This window comes from Canis lupus, chromosome 1, assembly GCF_048164855.1.
Source record: "Canis lupus baileyi chromosome 1, mCanLup2.hap1, whole genome shotgun sequence".
In the NCBI taxonomy this organism is placed as follows: Eukaryota; Metazoa; Chordata; class Mammalia; order Carnivora; family Canidae; genus Canis; species Canis lupus.
The window spans coordinates 42,707,117-42,719,644 of record NC_132838.1 but is presented as its reverse complement, the minus strand read 5'-3'; positions in this window follow the sequence as shown (position 1 = coordinate 42,719,644).

Below are 12,528 nucleotides of genomic sequence, written 5' to 3'. Positions count from 1 at the left end.
TGCATAGAGCAAATAATGCCATTACTTCCCACACACCCATACCAACCAACTGGACTTCCAAGAGTACATTCTATTCTGTTAAACTGCTGAGCTTTGGGTGTTTACCTAGTATAACAACTAGCATATATGACGTGTCATTTTTAAAACACTGAAAACTAAAGCAAAAAGACATGTGATCCTGCTGAATTTTGTTGGAGAATGTTAGAATTTTTGGAGAATTTTTGTTGGAGAATGTTTAGAATTTTTAAAGTAAAAAGTAAAGCATTTGAATAGTGAGTAAAACCAAATCTGTAAGTATAGATACCATTAGAAAACAACATGGAGAGATAAAATTATTGAAGGGCAATTTTTTAAAAACAGATCTGCAATATAAGTAGCTGTGCCCTTCCCACTCAATCCACTCTGCCCACCTGCCCCCTATGCTGTGTGCCAGAAGAGTGTTTGGAGGGCGGAGCGGTGGGGGGGCTCTTGGTTCATTGAATAAGAAGGCTTTCAGTGTATGGTTTCCCACAGAGTAACCCTTCCTCCTTTTTTTTCTTTTTTTTTCTGTGTAACACTGTATTCCAGTGAAATTTTATAGGAAAGCAAACATATAAAACAGATCATCCTGGCACTGCTCTGGTTGAAGTGGGGTTGAAAATGTGGCTCCATCCCCAAACTGTTCCAGGCATCCCTGGAAACAACTTTACAAAACCCCAGGGGGCACTTAAGAGCATAATTTAAAAGCCACAATTTATATTAATTCAATCACCAATAACGTACAGTCATGCTAAACATCATGATAAACATCCTTAGTTTCTCTTATAATGATTGCCTTGTCATCTACCAGCTTATCTGCACTTTTGGAAATCATTTAAATTTCCAACCTGTGTAACATCTTACACAATAAACTCTATTTTCCTTTAAAATATTATTGTTTTTACATTCATCTTTCTTCCAGTTTTTGCTAGCATCAGCCTAGCTCAGGCCCTGAACTGCTTTGTCTCAGTTTCTTCCAAATCTTCCAATCCATCCTGCAAAATTCTCTCTCTCTTTAAAGCTTTATTTTTTTATTTTAGGGAGCATAGAGCAGGAAGAGTGAGAGGGAAACTTAAGCAGATTCTGCATTGAGCACAGAACCCATTTCAGGACTCAATCTCAGGACCCTAAGATCACAACCTGAACCAAAACCAAGAGTCCAACACTATACCACCCAGGAACCCCTGCACGCATTCTCTTGAGAGTCTATTCTCTGTCCAGCAACAGGAGTAGACTTTATGGAATATAAATCTGAGCAGGTCACTCTTGCTTGAAACCTTCCACTGGCTGCCCATCACACTTTGAATAAAAATCCAAATGCTTTTTAATAGCCCTCAAGACTCTACATGACCTGGCCTCATCTCCACTCCCCAGGTACCATCTATACCTCCTTAAACATGGCAAACATGTTAAACATGTTTAACATGGCAAGGGTGGTCCCAGCCTAGGGACTTTACACTTGACTTTCCCTATGCCTGCAACTCTCACTCCCCAGATGGCTGTGTGGTTCACTGATGTATTTCATTCAGGTCTCTGGTCAGATCTGATCTGCTCACAGGGCTTTCACTGACCATTCTATTCTGTCTTAGTCTCTTCTTCAACCTTGCTTTCCCCCTATACTATGCCTTTTATTCCTATGGCTTATTCATTCCAGAACTGGAAGCCTGTACCTTCTACTCCCCTTCACCCACTTTGCCCATCCCACCTCCACTCTTCCTTCTGGCATCATCAGTCTGTTCTCTGCATTTATAAGTCTGATTCTGCTTTTTGTTGTTTGTTTATTCATTTGTTTTGTCTTTTATTTTTTTAATATTTTTTTCATGAGAGAGAGAGAGAGAAAGAGGCAGAGACACAGGGAGAATCAGGCTCCATGCAGGGAGCCTGACATGGGACTCGATCCCGTGACTCCAGGATCACGCCCTGGACTGAAGGTGGCGCTAAACTGCCGAGCCACCTGGGCTGCCCTGTTTTGTCTTTTAGCTTCCACATATGAGTGATCTCTATGGTGTTTGTCTTTCTCAGTCTGACTCATTTCATTTAGGATAATATCCTCTAAGTATTATCCTTGGAGTCCTTGTTGCTAAGACAAGCCCCTCCATAAAATAAAATATTCCTCCACTCCATGAAGAACTTCTGTTTACAGTGCCTACAGTCTACAATGTGGAATATTTTCAATCAACTATTTTAACTGAAAATACATGGTATCCTTCAGGTCTTACAAACATATATAATTATATCTCTAGCAATCTATAACGTTAAGTAGTAGAATAATTGAACACCTAACTGAAAATCACATAATTTATTAATAAGAGAGCTGGGATGGGAATTCAGATTCCTTGCCCCAGTTACCAACTCTTTGAAGAAGAACCCACCTTAGAAATGGAAGGTGGCTGACAGGTCTTCTCTAAGATCACCATTATTGGGGTTTCAGAAGTTCAAATCACAGTCTATTTGGGAATTGATGAGAAAGGAAGTAGAAATAAAAAATTAAGGCATACTTTTACAGATATGTATAGTGTGCCTCATTTAGTATAAAACAACTTATCAGCATTTCTATTAAAGACCAGGCAATAATTGAGATAATTTACATGAACAGATTTTGGATTTCACCAAAATAGCAAAACATTTTTATATCATCCCTTTGGTTAGAAGAATGAACCAGATCATTCTTGTCAAATCACTTCCATCTGTTCACAAAAATAATTTCCCTTCAAAATAACTACCCACTTGTTTTCAGCTGGTTGGTGGCCTGAAACATGAGAGGCTTCCATTTCATTACCGGATTTGCCGATGTTCAGCTCTATGCACCAAAGTACTCAGAGAAGATTCCCTTTCTCAGTGTGATGTTCAGCCTGTTGTAAAATTCCATGAATTCATGTATGTCCAATGATACAAAATGTAATAATTCAGAAAAACAATCCCTATTACTGCCTCATCGATTCTAGATCATTATTCTAAAATGTATCTTTGATATTTAGAGCTGAGGTTTTTTTCTACTTCTACTAAGATTTCAACATATTAATAATTGATAATATGGCTTATGATTCACATAATCTTATGACTCTAATTTCTAATGATAGTATATTTACTTATTTTTTAAAAAATTAATTACATGTTTACAGATTATGCTAATAGCATAACAACTTCAATAAAAGCCATAACTTGAGTTTTGGAATTTAGCCAATCGGAGTTTAAATTTTGGCTCTGTCATTGACTACATGAGTGGCCTTGTGACCTGTTACTTGAAATCACTGAGACTCCATGCTCTTGTATGTATAATGGAATACAGATATTTGTCCTCTGGATTGCTATGAGGATATGATGCCACATTATGAGTGAAGCTCTTAATACCATGCCTGGAACATAGTGTTCCATAAATGGTATCTATTCTGATGATAACACATCTATATGTGCTTGATATTCACTGATTAAAGATGACTCAACCCATGTGCATGTGTCAGATTTTTCCACTTCTTTTATTTTTTTAAGGACCCCTGAAAGAAGCCAAGCTGGATGATAGAGGATTAGCATGAAGTGAAGGTTGAGATGAGAAAAAAAAATACAGTAGAACGTGTTTCCTGTTTGCCTCAAAGAAAAAAACTCTGGCAGAATAAATCTAGTCATGTCTTCCACTGGCTTTGTGAAAAAGAAAGAAGAAAAATTGGGGGGAAACGAGAAAAATAAGAGCAGTTCTTCTTAACTGTTTTTGTGCTATCAAGTCCCCAAATAAAGTGTCTTAAGTTTTGACATAATGATGAAGCAATAATTCAAGAGGGCTGAAACAACTGTTATGTAGTATGAAAAGCTCTATTATTTCCACAGGTGACAAAGGGACAGGTACCACTAATATTGCTCAAGTTTATGGCCCAAATAGAAAACTGGAGGAAATACTTTAAGAAGCCATGTAAAAACCTAAAAATGTGCTCATTATAATCGCAATGGTATAAACATAGAATTACATGAAAGGGAATAAGCTAAAAAATTAAGAGTGTATTATTGACATTTTAAAACTTTTTGGGGGGGATCCCTGGGTGGCTCAGTGGGTTTAGCGCCTGCCTTTGGCCCAGGGCACGATCCTGGGGTCCCGGGATCAAGTCCCACATCGGGCTCCTGGCATGGAGCCTGCTTCTACCTCCTCCTGTGTCTCTGCCTCTCTCTCTCTCTCTATGCCTATTATAAATAAATTAGTAAATAAATCTTTAAAAAAATAAAAAAAAAATTTTGCCAATATTTCTGCAACTAAAATCATTAAAAATCGTTAAGCCATTAAAAAATGTACAATTGACATAAAAAGCTGAAGGAAATACTAAATTTCAGTTCAGGATTAATGAAAATAAAGATGAATCTTTTTCCCAGCCAAGTTTACTGTCTGCCTGGATATGTCTGATGAACCACTTGACACCACTTGAAAAATTTCTGCATTGAAGGCAAACCACACTCAATTTATTTTTTTTTTTTAAGATTTATGTATTTATTTATTTGAGAGAGAGAACACACAGGGTGAACTGGGAGGGGGTGCAGAGGGAGAGAGAGAATCTCCAGCAGACTCCTGGCTGAGCGCAGAGCCTGACCCAGGGTTCTATCTTCACCCCCAAGAAGATAACCTGAGCTGAGATCAAGAGTTGGTCACTAATTGACTGATCCACCCAGGCGCTGTCCCCTGCCCCAATTCGTATTTTCTTTTTTTTTTTCTTTCAATTCATATCTTCTTTTTTTTTTTTTTAAGATTTTATTTATTTATTTATGAGCGACAAAGGGGGGCGTGGGGCAGAGACACAGGCAGAGGGAGAAGCAGGCTCCATGCAGGGAGCCCGATATGGGACTCGATCCTGGGTCTCCAGGATCACACCCTGGGCTGCAGGCGGCGCCAAACCGCTGCACCACCGGGGCTGCCCTCAATTGATATCTTCTTAAATGTAAGGTACGATTGGCATATCATTTCCTTTAAATTTTCTGAATCACAGTATAAATTAATTTGCTATATTAAAATTAACCAAATAAGGAAACAAAAGTAGTAGTGCTTTTTCCCTTCAAGCAAAGGCTAAATGAATGGAAAGCAATTATTTTTATTTTCTTACAAAGTTTTTTCTGGTGTGATTTTTGTATATTGTTAACAAAATTTTTTTTACTCATCTTGAGTTTTAATTGTATTTTCTCACCTATTTTGATATACTTCTACGATAAACCGCTATATATTTTGTTGCAAATATATGTATACATAAAATTTCAGCCAAGAAAGGAATGAGGACAATTTTTGTGTCATTGACCTTGCTCCATTTTACCACAGCAAACACCAGAATCCTAGCTCCACTGTAATGATTTTAAAGTTGAAACCACAAGAATGTGTGCAGTCAACAATGAAAATTATACTCCACCAGTTTTTCTTGCTGAAATGAAATCTCTGTGCTAAATAATACAGAAGGAAAATCTAGCCACTTTACTATGCTAAAGGATCTCCCCCTTGTGCCTAAACTTTGTATTGAACTTAAAAGAACTGAAAGTCATGACATATGGCATGAATTAAAAAAAAAAAAAAAGGTAAGGAAAAGAGACTTCCCTTCTCATATCAAGCAATTACTCAATACTGAAGGTTTCGGTCTATCAGTCTAATACATTATTATTCTAGCAGGACCAGAATAATTGGGTGGCTTCAAATAATTTGCAGGAACTGAAGACTTGCAAATCTTAATGGGAGTTAGTTGTCCAAAGATGTTCATTTCAGCCTCTTTTATAATAGCAAAAGTTTTGGACAATCTACCCAGCAAAAGAAAATATGATCTGGCTCTATGATGAAATGTTTATAGCCATTAAAACTCACATTTTTTAGGTAAAGGGAACAAAAGCAAAAATGAACTATTGGGACTTCATCAGGATAAAAAGCCTTTGCAAAGCAATGGACACAATCAACAAAATAAAAGGCAACCTAAGGAACAGGACAAGATATTCACAAATGACATTACAGATAAAGGGCTAGTATCCAAAATCTTAAAGAACTTATCAAACTCAATACCCAAAAAACAAATAATCCAGTAAAGAAATTGGCAGGAGACATGAACAGACTTTTCTCCAAAGAAGACATACAAATAGTTAACAGGTACATGAAAAAATGCTCCACATCACTCAGCATCAGGGAAATAACAAATCAAAACCACAATGAGATACCACCTCACCCCCGTCAGAATGGCTAAAATGAACAATTCAGCAAATGACAGATATTGGCAAGGATGCAGAGAGTGGAACCCTTTTATACTGTAGGTGGAAATGCAAATTGGGGCAGCCACTCTGGAAAACATTATGGAGGTTCCTCAAAAAGTTAAAAATAGACCTATCCTATGACCCAGCAATTGCACTAGAGGCATTTATCCAAAGGATACAAACATAGTAATCCGAAGGGGCACACGCACCCCAATGTTTATAGTAGCAATGTCCACAACTGCCAAGCTATGAAAAGAGCCCAGATGTTCATCAACAGATGAATGGATAAAGAGGTGGTGTATATATATACAATGCAATATTACCCAAGCATCAAAAAGAATGAAATCTTGCCATTTGCAATGATGTGGATGGAACTAGAGGGTATTATGCTAAACAAAATAACTCAGTCAGAGAAAGACAAATACCATATGATTTCACTCATATGTGGAAGTTAAGAAACAAAACAAATGGGCAGCCCGGGTGGCTCAGCGGTTTAGCGCCGCCTTTGGCCCAGGGTGTGATCCTGGTGACCCCGGATCAAGTCCCAGGTTGGATCAAGTCCCAGGTCAGGCTCCCTGCAAGGAGCCTGCTTCTCCCTCTGCTTGTGTCTCTGCCTCTGTGTGTGTGTGTGGGGGGGGGGGGGGGGGGTGTCTTGTGAATAAATAAATAAAATCTTAAAAATAAAAAGAAACAAAACAAATAAACATAGGGGAAAGGAGGGAAAAATAAAATAAGATGAAAATTGAGAGGGAGGCAAACCATATGAGACATTGAACTTCAGGAAACAGGGTTGCTGGGGGGAAGCTGGGTGGGGGATGGGGTAACTGAGTTATGGGCACCTGATGTAATGAGCACTGGCTGTTATTTGCAACTGATGAAACACTAAATTCTATCCCTTAAACTAGTAATACACTATATGTTAACTAAAATGATTTTAAATGAGTTTAAATAAAAATTTTAAAATTTTAAATCATATTTTTGAAGAATATTTAACAATGGAAAACTGACCACAATATAATATTGAAGGAATAAAGTAGTATCCAAAGACACATATATTTATGGAAAACTCCCAATTATATAATATGTACTTCTTCATTCATTCAACAGTTACTATTTGATCTTACTGATCAGGCTAACAGATTCATTTCATCCTTAAACTTCAATGTAAATAGCATTACCTCAGAGGTTTAAAAATTATTTCAAATGCTAAAATTAAAATTCATCACCTATCAAACAGCCATTCATTACCTCAACCGTGTGTGGGACAAATATGCAGAAGCCACAGTGGGTTGGTTCCCCCAAAAAATGTACAACTAACGGGATTCAACACTTTAGAAATGTCTTCTATATGAATGATTTTCCCTCTTATTTTCTAAAAGGTCCGAAAATGGAGTGAATATTAAATAAACTAGAAGGGGGAGGGATCCCTGGGTGGCGCAGCGGTTTGGCGCCTGCCTTTGGCCCAGGGCACGATCCTGGAGACCCCGGATCGAATCCCACATCAGGCTCCGGGTGCATGGAGCCTGCTTCTCCCTCTGCCTGTGTCTCTGCCTCTCTCTCTCTCTCTCTGTGACTATCATAAAAAAAAAAAAAAAAAAACAACAACAAAAAAAAAACACACACACACAAAATAGAAGGGGGAATGTGACCCATCCAAGAAAACCAGAAAGGAAGAATAATGTGAGTGGTGGTCTCTAAGGGATGGTTTAGTTTAACCTGATGCTCCACTCAAAACAGCATCTCCCTGTCAGCACTTTATCAAGAGAAAAAATCAGATTTTACGGAATATCCATGTGGCCACTAGGGGGTGCCAGAACACTAATATCCCTGCATGACTCTTTTTCCTAGGGGACTCCGGATTTGAGATTGAGCATAGTTCAAGTTGACCAGAAATAACTTTTCTTTTTCCAGTAAAATGGTGAGAATGTGACAGGTCACATGATTCATAGGAGACCAGGGATTAGAGATCCAGTATTTATGAGTCCGTTATTGAGTCCCAAGCCATACTGATACCCCAGGGAAAAAACGAAAACAAAAACCCCAACAGACTTTTTTTGCCTCCAGCAGGAACTAATTAGTAAATTAGAAAAAAGTAAAATGACATTAACAAAAAAATAGATTAACCAGATAAAAACTTCAGGAGTTGGAAATAACACTCCAGAATTTACAAAAAAAAAATTTCAGACAGTATGATCCTTTTTTATCTTAGGTATGTAAAAAAATGTCTAAATATGGAGAAAAACCTAGAAATAATACATAAAAATCCATAGGGGTATTTGAAGTTGCTAGGATTATGTTCTTGTTTTTCCTATTTTTATTTCCTTCTGCTTTATTCATTTTCTGTAATTTCAAGGTATCACTGACTGCTTACTACCACGGCAGACATTACATTAACACTTCAGGTAATAAGACAGGTGTGTGTAGAAGTGTTTGGTCTCCCCAACCCCTACCCCCAGTTCAGCCAAAATAAGAGTGAGAGAGAGTGAGAAAGAGAGAGAGTAGAGGGGAAAATAAAAGTTTTATGGAGGGAGAGTCTCCAGAACAAGACTCAGTGGACGTTTGGGCAGAAAGAACTGTTATAAAAATGCGCAGGAGAGAATTTTAAGAAGTATAACTGAATTGCTTTTGATCCATTCTGAAGTTTTCTTAAAATGTAAGTAAAGAGTTTGAACTACGTTGATACTGCCTTTTGCGGTGGATATTTCTTTTAGAGAAACATGACCTTGAGGTTGAACAACATGGATTCAGGCTTGATAAAGATTCAAAAGCATTACTGCATTTTTATCCAACACAAAATACCACCTCAAATTATAGGGAAAAAAGCTGGATCACCCCTAACAAATCTTTTCCATTTGCTGTTTAATCAGAAAGTAACATAAACCCATGGAGTATCCATGGTTTATGGATAAATCACCATCCTCCCCTAATTATTTACCTGCCCTTCATCCATATTTCCATCATAACATATATAAGATACTGGATCTACATCCTGATAAAAATGCATTGCATAAAATGGCTGCTTTATCCAGAAGTTACTTCATACTTAACCAAGTATGGTATCAGCAGTTGAAACAATTGCAGATGCTATTTTGGGAAAGTTTCCCAGGATCACTCAACCCCACGACTAATGGACTCTGGCGCCTCGGCTTTACCCGTTATCCTGCTCTATAGCTGTGCCAAACAAAGAAGGGCCAAACTTGCTAAGTTGAAATAAGTGGGAGAGCAGAAGACTGTAGGCAGAACCCTGACATTGGGGGTTTCTCTCACTTCAGTGGCCCTGAAGGGTACGTCAAGAAGTAGTTCAAAAACCAAGGCTTTGCAACAAAAGACAAAATAGATAAAAGAACTTCATCAAAACAGAAAACTTTTGTGCTCAAATAATGCCATCAAAAAAGTGAAATGACGAAAGAAAGAAAGAAGAAAGAAAGAAGAAAAGGAAAAGAAAAGAAAAGAAAAGAAAAGAAAAGAAAAGAAAAGAAAAGAAAAGAAAAGAAGAAAAAAAAGAAAAGAGAGGAAGCCATGGGATGGGAGAAAATATTCGTAAATTATGGATCTAATGAGACTGATGTATCTTAGGAAGATATATAGAAACTCTTACAACTTGATAATAAAAAGATAATCTAATTCTTAAATGGACAAAGGAATTAAAGACATTTCTCCAAAGAAGATACACAAATGGCCAATCAGCACAGGCAAATATGCTCCAATACGCTAACCCTTAGTCATTAGGGAAATACAAATCAAAACCACAATGAGATACCACTTTACACCCAGTAGCACACTGTAATAAAAAACATAGATAATAAAAAGTGCCGACAAGGATATGGAGAAATTGGAGCCCTCATTCAGAGCTTGTGGGAATGTAAGACACTGCAAATGCTTGGGGAATGTTTGACAGTTCATAAACATACTTAAACATACTTGCCATGGATCTTGCACCTTATTCTCAGGTAAGGTACCCAAGAGCACTGAAAACATATGTCCACACAAACACTTGTAAATGAATGCTCATAGTGGCATTATTCATGATAGCCAAAAAAGTGGAAACACCCCAAATGTCCATCACCGATGAATGGATAAATAGGACATTTCCACATTTCCATGTATCCACCTAACCATATGATGAGGCAACAAAAAAGAACAAAGCATTGCATGCTACAACTGATGGCCTCAGAAAGAGGCCAGCCACAAAGCCCAAATACTTGATTATTCTTTATATATGAAATACCTAGAACAGACAAATCCATAAACAGTAAATTACTGGTTGCCAAGTGCTGAGAAGGGAATGAGCAATGACTGTGTAGGGGTACAGGGTTTCTTTTAGGGGCAACAAAAATGTTTTAAAATTAGATTGTGGTAATGGTTGCACAACTGTGAATATACTAAAGTACTGTATGCTTTAAATAGATGAATTGTATGTGAATTCTCTCTCAAGAAAGCTGGTTTTAAAACAATTCAAAAACAATAGAAAAGGAACTCTTGCATAGGAAGAGTGGGTGGGAATGTAAATCGGTTGCAGCCAATTTAGTATTGAGGGTTCTCAAACAATTAAAAATAGAAATATAATACATCCAGTAATTCCACTCCTAGGTATGTACCCAAAGAATAATAAAATGTTAATTCAAAAAGATATATCACCCCTATGTTTACAGGAGCATTATTTATAATAGCCCAGATATGGAAACAACCTAGATGTCCACTGATAGATGACTGGACAAGGATGTGATATACACACACAGTGTTAGCCATAAAGAAGAAAAAAGAAAAAAAAAAAAGATCCTGCCACTTGCAATAACACGGACGGACCGAAGTGGTATTATGCAAAGTGAAAGAAGTCAGACAAAGACAAAGCCCGTATGATTTCACTTATACGTAGACTATAAAAACAAATAACAAAGGCAGAAACAGACTCAAATACAGAGAACAAACTGGTGGTTGCCACAGAGGACGGGGATGGGGGGATGGTAAAGTGGGTGAAGGGGAGTGGAAGATACAGGCTTCCAGTTAGGGAATGAACAATCACCCAGATGAAAGGTACAGCATAGGGAATACTCCATGGTATTGTGATAGCAATGTGTGGTAACAGAAGGTACACGTGTGCTGATCATAGCAGAACATGTGGACTTCTCCAGTCACTGTGTTGTACACTTGAACCTAACGTAATATTGTGTGCCAACTAAACTCCAATTTAAAAAACCCAACCCATTCAGGCAGGTCCTACCACTGCTAAGCATTTTTGAAAAATGCCATCTTAAACCAACTTCCTCTTCCAAACTGGCACTTTTCTTGCTTGCTCTTTTGCTTCCTTGCTCTCATAGGAGGGGATGAACTATTCCTTCCCAAATTCTAATTTTGTGTTCTTAATAAAACATGATAAAAACAAAAAAAAATCCATTGCTTTAGAAAATGCAATATATTACACCATAGTCCACACTGTGGCTATGAACTCAATACACATATACAGTGGTGTTCTAACTTATGTCAAGTGTCTACAAACAATTCTCTCATGTTCAATATTTTAGTAACTTAGTAGTTAAAACAGGAAGACATGTAAATGAGAGTAAATTCAAAATGTGCAGCTTTACAAAAAAGACACATAGATCAATGGAATAGAATAGTGAACCCAGAAATGGACCCTCAACTCTATGGTCAACTCATCTTTGACAAAGCAGGAAATATCCACTGGAAAAAAGTCTCTTCAAAAAATGGCATTGGGAATATTGAACAGCCACATGCAGAAGAACGAAACTGGACCATTCTCTTACACCACACACAGAGATAAACTCAAAATGGTTTAAAGATCTAAATGTGAAACAAGAATCCATCAAAATCCTAGAGGAGAACACAGGCAGCAACCCTTTTGAACTTGGCCACAGCAACCTCTTGCAAGACCCATCTATGAAGGCAAGGGAAACAAAAGCAAAAATGCTCATCAAGATTAAAAGCTTCTGCACAGCAAAGAAAACAGTAACCAACACTAAAAGACAGCCTACAGAATGGGAAAAGATATTTGCAAATGATATATTAGATAAAGTTCCATAAAGAACTTATTCAAACTCAATATCCAAGAAACAATGTAGTCAAGAAATGGGTAGAAGACACGAACAGACATTTCTCCAAAAAAGATGTATGGCCAATACATGGCCAATAAGCACATGAAAAAATGCTCCACATCACTTGCCATCAGGGAAATACAAATCAACGCCACAATGAGATACCACCTCACACCAGTGAGAATGGCTAAAATTAACAAGACCAGAAAACAACGGATGTTGGAAAGGCTGTGGGGAAAGGGAAACCTTCTTGCACCATTGA